The 8,983-nt window shown below is 35.0% G+C and overlaps 1 pseudogene; it reads right to left on the reverse strand.

Annotated features, from left to right (window-relative positions):
• Nucleotides 1-208: 208 nt before the first annotated feature.
• Nucleotides 209-1,647, reverse strand: LOC136062577 (probable LRR receptor-like serine/threonine-protein kinase At3g47570; annotated as a pseudogene).
• Between the last annotated feature and the right edge of the window lie 7,336 nt (nt 1,648-8,983).

Below are 8,983 nucleotides of genomic sequence, written 5' to 3' on the forward strand. Positions count from 1 at the left end.
ACTTGAGTTCTACTTGGTCTGCCTCTGTGCATCCCCAAACTAATGAAAGCACTTTTTATCAATTGTAATTCTCTAATAACTTCCTACATACTCATTCTATCTTTAGGGGATTCCAATGAACATAAGATTCCAATGTTAAGAATTGAGAGTAAGCACTTTTGCATGTCAACATCAATATACCTTGAATCCTCAATATTATTAGCTTCTTCTACTTCAATTTCATTATCATTGCCATCATTATCACAGTTGCAACTCCCAATTCTTCAACTTCTCTTGGCAAAAGCATTGGGTCAACAACTTCAGCAAGTCTTTTTGGTAATGCCATCTTAACAAAATTATGGAGATTCAAACCATCATTAAGCATATCATCAGTGGGCATCCTTCGTGTAAACATTTCTAGCATGAGAACTCTGTAGCTATATACATCCCCCTCAGTTGATGCCTTACCACCATGCCAAACTCTACAACTCGTGGAATGGAAGGAAATTAGGCAATTTCTATCTATAATGTAGTGGATTAAGGTCTATAAAATGCAAATTCAAAGAAAATGAAATGAATCTATATAGAAAAATGATATGACATATGATATTACTTCCGCAATGGAAGGAAAATAAACGAAACTTTACCGAGGGGCCAAATTACTTTTTTTTTTCTTGCATGTTCAATTTGATTGAAATATATGCATACAAAGAAGATACGAAGCTTAGCCAAAGGATCGAATGTCCATTGCCAAATTAACTTAGGAATTTCTCAAAGTATGAATATTTTTTTTGCTATTAAATATTTTATTTTATTTTAAATTTTATGTAAAATTAATCATGTGCTTTTTTGTACTCAAGTGAATATTTGTTATAAGAGACAAAGAAATAGTAAGCAAGAGAGTATGCTAACATGTTTATACTAATTTTACGAATATTAAAAAGCTTATATGCTCAAATATACTAGTTAATTCTTATCTTTTGATAAAGTGACAAAGAGAAAAGCAACATATTATAGGACTGTTAAGGATTTAGAACTAATAAGAGAGGTTATACCTGGAGCAACATAGCTGATAGATCCTTTTAACCCAATTGTACTAGTACACTTCTGGGGAGAATCATTGGTGCTTGCAAGGAGTCTTGCTAAACCAAAGTCGCTTACATGAGCAATCATCTCATTATCGAGAAGAATATTGTTTGGCTTCAAATCACAATGTATGATTTGTTGCTGACACTGATTGTGCATATAATTTAATGCAAAAGCCACATCAATCGTAATAATTATTCTTTGAAGAAAGCTCAAATTTTTTGATTGATTTTTGCAATTTGTCATTGGATGTAGCCACATATCTAAGCTCTCATTTGTCATGAATTCAAATACAAGAGCTTTAAATTCATCGCCATTATAATTGATACTAGAGCAACATGTTAAGATCTTTACAAGATTTCAGTGTCGACCATTTCTTAAGACATTGCATTCCGCCACAAAACTCTTGGTAGCTCCTTTAGTTTGAAGGTTTAGGACTTTTACTGCAACTAACATTTCTTCTTGATTAAGAACTCCTTTGTAAACTGATCCAAAACTACCAAATTCAATCAAATTGTTGAGAGAAAATCTATTAGTTGCTCGATGAGGCATTTTGTACGAAATTGTTGGAAGGAGATCCATCTTTGAGACTATAGAAGATGAGTTCTTTTTATATTTTTCTCCTCCAATAAAGAACAAGAAAGGATGAAACTAGAAGGACACATGCAACCACACAAAAAGTTATGGTTCTTGATCTAGAAGCAAGGGACTTCCTTGATTTTGTAACTTCAGGGCATACCCCCACAAAGCTTGTTGTCTCCAATAATTGATGTTGCATTTATATTTTTGAAAACTCCAACTGTTGGTAATGCGCCCTCAATATCATTGAACGAAATGTTCAAATATTTTAAAGGGCAAATTACAGTAAACTCACCCGTGGTTTAGCTCGTTTTTACCTTGCCTACCCGTGGTTTAGCTCGTTTTTACCTTACCTACCCGTGGTTTAAAATAACACTTTGGTCTCCGTTTGGTCTCTATTACCCACCTTTGTTAAAAATATTGGTAAAAAAGTCTTTTTGCTTATATTTTATATCTCTCTCCTCCAAAAACATAAAAATAACAAAAATACACAAAGAAACTAAAAGGTCGAAAATGTATTAAAAACACAAGAACTGTTTAGACCCCCAAATTAAATATTATAGCTCGATAGATTTTATTCTAACTTATACTAAGTGCGGAATAAAGTAAATGCAAGCAGATAAACAAATAAACTACTCTAACCCATAATCAATATAACACAGTAGTAAACTGAAAGGTAAAAGAGTAAGGAAGAAGAATGCAGACACAAGATAACACACCGATATGTTATCGAAGAAGAAACCGAAGTACTCGACGTAACACCTCTCCGCCGCCCTCCAAGTGATAATCGATCCACTAGACAATTAGTTGGGATATACTAGTAGCAGGAGACCCTCCAAGACTAATATACCCAATGTACCTAAACCCTCCAAGCTGCTACTCTAACAAGGTTTCTCGGAACCATGTCTTGTCTAGCTCTATGGATCCCGCAATGCCCAATTACATCCGCCAAAGCCTGGCTTCTTCCAATGGTTCCCAGCAGCACCAAAACCTCACTTGACATTCTGAAAATGTGTGGTAAGTGTTTGGGCTATCAATCTCTCAAGTGTATGGAAATAGAGAGGTAGGAGTTAAGGAAAATCCATAATGAATTATGTAGAGAATTATGGGTATAATAATCTCTAACTCTCAAGGTTTGTGGTTAGGGTTTTCTCTCAGAAACACTCCTCAACATCTGTGAGTAATGTGGATATATATAGTGTGAGTACAAATAGTGTGTATCAGAAATGACAATTTAGTAAAACAGAATGTTTTGCGGGTATCTCGCGGGAAGGCCTTACCCGTGAGGCACTTGCGAAAACCAGCTGTCACCAACCTATCCTGACTCTTCGTATTCCAGTCATGTGCATGGCACATGCTTCAATTCGCTGGAAGCTTACTAGCGAGATACCCGCGAAAATAGCCTTAGTCTTCATGCCTTGAGTCTTCACACTCTCTTTCTCACACACAACCCTTACAATGAAATCTCACAAATAATACAAGGTACAAAAGATTGAACATAATTACAATCAAATTTGGCACGGAATTAAAGCCAACATAAATAGTTGTAAATTACAACTTTACAGAAACAAGATCAAATAGAGAATTTTGTAAAGAAACTAAATAGATAGAGCTGGGTATCACTTTTCCTATGCTTCATCCTCTCTCTCAAACTCTCATTGTCCCTCTAGCTCCCATCCCATCGTCCCTCTCTCAAACTCCCATCGTCTCTCTCTCTCTCTCTCAAACTCAGATCTCTAATTTTATTCTCTCATCTCTTCTCTCTCCGTAGCATTGAGGAGACCAATCTAGCACCACGGCGAAAATCCAACTAACCCAGCCTTGACAAGGGCGATCAAATGAAAACCCAGCAACACTAAAAGTTGAGGAGGCTAGTTTCTATTATGGCAAGGAGATCTATTATGGCAAGGCGATCATATGAAACCCAGTAACACCCAAAGTCGACGATGATCTTGTTGCTGTTGTTGATGCCGTTATTGGAAAATATCACTTCTTAGTTGTTCCTTTCAATGTTTGTTTGTTTATTTTTATTATTTTTAACTATTTCCTTGAGATTATTATATGTTCCGAGCTTCTCTAAGACATGTTGACTTCAAGCACAGGAAACGTAGTTTATTAAAGAAAAGGTACAATCCATTTAATTATCTAATCAATCACTTACAAGTAAAAAAAGCTTAAATAATCCAATCATCTAACTGCTTAAAAGGGAATTTAATTTTCAAGTTGAAGATATAGGTGACTGTGGTGGTGATAATAAAGTTTATGGTTATTCATGCACTTTGATTTAATCTCAGCCAGGTAAGGACAAGAGGGCATGAAAACCGAAATAATACACATATAAGAGGTTCCTAGTATGCCATTTTCTATTATGGCAAGGAGATCTTCCAAATAGTAATTAAATTCAACTTCCCACCTCAAGCACTTTCAAAAAATTCAAACCCTAGCCTTTTGATTCGTATTATGTTATGTTTTGGTGATAAAAATTGTTTTCTAACGGAAAAGCCAAAGGTGGGTAACGAAAATCAAACGGAGATAAACACAGGTGGGTAAAGTGTTAATTTTTAAACAACGGGTAGGCAAAATGGAAACGGGCCAAACTACAGGTGAGTTTATTATAATTTGCTCTATTTTAAAAAATAAAAGTTTTTCTATACCTTTGGAATAAATCCTGATAAGTTATTTCGCGAAACATCCAAAAGTTCAAGGCCTTTCAAAGAAGCCATGGATGAAGGTATGATTCCTTCAAAGGAATTCCCTTGCAAGTAGAGATTTTTTAAATTCACTAAATTTCCAATTGTTGCGGGAATTTAACCAGACAATTTCAGAGACATCTAGAAACTTAATATTTTTCATATTGCCTAGTTCAACCGGTAATTTGCCACTATAAATTGAGTAATAGCAACAAAGAGAAAAGAGAAAGAACCTGCTGAGGTATAACTCCACTGAGACAATTTTGTGAAACATCCAATTGTTGTAAACTTTGGCAGTTACCAAAACTTGGAGGTATGTTTCCTTCTAAACTGTTTTGAGAAAGGTCCAATTTAACCAATTGAGTGAGGCTGCCCATGGGGCTTGGGATTTGCCCTGAATTTGTTCCCTGATAAAGACAATCCTTGCATCTTCTGAAACTTCCCAAAATAAATAGGTATCACACCTGTGAAAAGATTCTCATCCAAGTGCAAGAGAATTAAGTTGACAAGATTCTGCAACGCTATAGGAATCGTTCCAAATATTTGGTTGCCTTCTAAATATAATGCATTAAGTTGTGTCGACAAGTTGCCTATAAAATTGGGCAAAACACCTTCGAATTGGTTTATTGCAATTATCAGCACTTCCAATTTGCTACAGTTTCTTAAAGACATTAAGAAGTCCAAATCCCTTCCTAATTTATTGTGACCTAGATTTAGCACTTCAAGATCAAGTTGGTATCCCAAATTAGTCGAAACTGATCCCACTAAGTTGTTATATGCTAGTTCAATTATTTGAAGCTTAGATGCATTGCATAAAGAACCAGGGATTGGCCCAAAGAATTTATTACCACTAATTTCAAATAATTTGAGATTAGGGAGAGTAAGGCCTATGTTTGCTGGAAGAGCGCCACTAAGTTGGTTGAATTCAAATCCTAATATGCTCATATATGGTAAATTGTAAAGAGAGGAAGGGACCATACTGTTCAGCATATTGGATCCAACTACGAAAAATGATAAGCTTTTCAAACGACCTATGCTCTTTGGAATATTTCCCTCTTTAAGTTATTAAAGGTTGTTGAAAATAATTCGAGAAACCAAAGATTTCCTAAGAAAGGTGGGATTCTTTCTATCAAATTGTTTTCAGCAACCAGAAAATAAAGAAGCTTTGACAAAGAGCCAAGCTCCATGGGGATTTTCCCAATAAGTTTGTTCCATGATAAGCCAATTACCTTGAGTTCAAAGCAGTTGGTCAAGCTGGCTGGAATTTCTCCTCCCGGCGTGTTATTTGAAAGATTGAAATGTCGCAGTTGGAACAAATGACCAACTTCCTTTGGAATTTCACCATAAAAGCTGTTGTTTTGGAGGTTGATGGCTGTAAGAAAGATGAGGTTTCCAACGTAAGGTGTAATGGTTCCACGCAATTTATGCCCCTGTAGTGCCAAGGCCGTGACTCTTTGATGGTGGCGGCCGCATGTAATTCCATACCAGTTATAGAACTGAATAGAATAATTCCATAAGCTCAAGAATCCAGCTGGGTCATTACTTATTAGTAATGGATACTTTGAATTTGAGCAAAGCCAAACGGTCAGTCTCGTTTGTTGGAGTGGCAGAAGAAGTGGTAGGATGCAAGCATATATATTAGGGAAAGAGTAGAATCATATGGAGGTATGTAGAGCATAATGTAGGAAAATTGGGGTTGTGAAGCTTCATTGGTTTGGACAAGCAGGAAATTGGTGAAATTTTAGTGCAAGGCAGAGTTAGAAATACAAGTTTGTATTATATATGGGCTCTTATAGTTATGGTGTGGACGTAAATTGTACACTTCTAAAATGATGACATAGAAAAACATTTTCCAGCCTTGGTTGACGGTCAAGCAAGTGAAAGTTTGGTTGCTCTAATTAATTATTCTGCCTTCAAAATGGTGACATGCACAAACATTTTCCATTATGATTAATTATTTTGATTTCACTTTCTTGGGAGTACATTCATTATTTTTTAATACCATATCCTAGGAAAAACTTAACAATTGAAAAATAGCATCAATGCACTTCTAGAGTATAGAAGTAATTCTTAGGTATTTTCGGAGTACGGAAAATTGTGCTTTCTCCTCTCATTTCATGATGGGGTTCATTTATTAAATTCAAGGTAGGGTTCACTATGAATATGAGAGAGGGGACTACCGTTTCTTTGTGCTCCAAGAGTGCTTAAGAATTTTCCAAAGTGTAGAGCAGCCAGAGCAGAGTTTGGCTACTCTACACTATTGTAGTGCATTAATGCCATTTTTATATTGGTAAAATTTTTTCTAGGATTTAGCATTAATAAATTATGAATGAGCTCCCCAGAAAGTGAAAGTAGAATAATTAATCATAATGGAAATTTAGAAAACAAACCTCAGTTAACATGGGTGGAGCTACACTACCCTCAACACCGTTTGTTTTGTGTCATATATTGACTCTCTTCATTTTATCCCTTATTTTTCTATTCTATTCTAATTTGTATTTTATCACTTAGAATATCATATTTTGTTGAACAAATTACATGTATTACTTCTTGGTATAATAAAATATTAATTATAAATTACAAATAAAATTAATAGTTAATGGATTTAGTTAATATTACATCGAACTTTTTTTTTTTTTGAAAAGTACAACGAACTTTTTATATATAAAAAACCATTAAAGATTTTTAAGTCTAAACTTCCCCTCATATGTGTGACGCAAGGGAAACCTTGTATGAACGCATAATATGCATAGAAATAGTAAAATGATAATATAATCTAATATACTATTTTCTTAAGTTGAGAGAAACTTTGTGAAAAAAGTTTGGGAGCATATCGTCAATAGCAAGTGGCAACTGCTCTTGGGGGCGTTTGGTTAGTTGTGATGTGCTTTGATATGATGCACATAACGATGATGTGACATTAAAGGTTTTAGTTTATTTTATATTTTCTAATGTTACTATAATCTAAAATTACAAAATATATCACATTATCATAATTTCATTACCTTCCTAAACAATGTAATATTGTATTCTTACATTGAGATTATATTAATGTAAGATTACAATAATGTAACATTATCGTGTAATGTAATATTAATTTTGATGACTTACTCAATGCACCTCTCTCTCTCTATATATATATATATTGATGACTTAAGGTCTACTGCATATTTCATTAGTTTCATATGGTTGAAATTGTAAGGAAAGAAACAATCCTGAATAGGTATTGTCATACACTATTTGGTGATTACGAACAATATATAAAATCGTTTTTAGTACAATGTTGTATTGACTATTGACAAATATTCATTTTCCTAAAATTTTGAATTAAGGCTATGTTTGTTTTGGTGGTAAATGATTTCAGGAAATCATTTACCACCTGACCTCACTGTTTGGGAGACAAGGAAAATAAAATTTTCCGGAAAATATGCTTCTGTTGACCGAAATTTACGCCTTTGACATGGAAATAGTTTGAAGTGAAAAATTTCACTTCAAACCATTTCCGGGGTCACGCGCAAAAGAGAGAGCCAGAGAAAAAGAAAGAAGAGACCACGACCATCGAGGAAGAAGAGACCAGAGCTCCACGCCGAGAAACCCATAGCTCACCTCGTCGAGAAACACCGTTCCACCACTCAACGGTGCGTCCGATCCACATCCAGACCGAGAAACCTAGAGCTCACCGTGCCTCTGATCCACATCCCAATCCGATCGCCACGCAAAGAGAGAGCCCAAATCGCCACGAACCCATCGTCAATCGCCACCCCAGTCGATCGTCGATTGTCGATCGCCGGTGCGACTCGCGAACCCACGACTCGTTGATCGGCGATGCAACTTGCGAACCCACGACTCGAAAACCCAGAACCCATGACTCGCGAACCCACGACTCGTTGATCGCCAATGCGACTCGCGAACCCAGAACCCACGATCTGACCGGATTTGATTTTTTTTTTCTTTGGTTTTGTATCTGTTTTGGTCGCCGGAGTTTGCTGTGATCTTGAAATTTTTTGTAATAAATTTTGATCGCCGGAGTATGATGTGATTTTGAAATTTTTTTGTAATAAAATTTGATTGGATGCTGAGAAAAATGCTGAGAAAATGTGAAAAATGTGTAGGAAAATAGCATTTTCAGAATAGAACTAAACACATGAAAATATTTTCCACAACAATTTTCATTATACAACCAAACACTTAAAAATATTTTCCTTTTTCGGAAAATAACATTTCCGGAAAATAGCATATTTTCCGGAAAATATTTTAAGGAACCAAGCACAGCCTAAGTCTCCCGATATTCTATGGCTCAGTGTGATTGTCAGTTTCTTGGATTTGTTGTTTAATTCATAGTTCTCAAGCTATTATAAGTAAATATAGTCAATGTTTTAGGGATGGCTATTGGTTTAGGCTTTACTTCATTCATGAAATGATTTCTTATTTTAAACCTGCTTATTCAATTTCTTTACATTCTTTCCTAGGATTCATTTCTTATTTTTGGGTTTAAGCTTACAGTAATGAACCCAAAATATAGGTGATTAGATGTACGAAATGTCAATCGTAATTTTAATCAGAATAAATTTTATAAAATGCTCTAATGTAGAAAAATATCAATTTTCAAAAGCTTATGTAGTAACGTTAAAAAAAATTAATAAACACCA

The sequence above is a fragment of the Quercus suber genome, unplaced genomic scaffold, assembly GCF_002906115.3.
Source record: "Quercus suber isolate HL8 unplaced genomic scaffold, Cork oak 2.0 scaffold_429, whole genome shotgun sequence".
NCBI classification, from domain to species: domain Eukaryota; kingdom Viridiplantae; phylum Streptophyta; class Magnoliopsida; order Fagales; family Fagaceae; genus Quercus; species Quercus suber.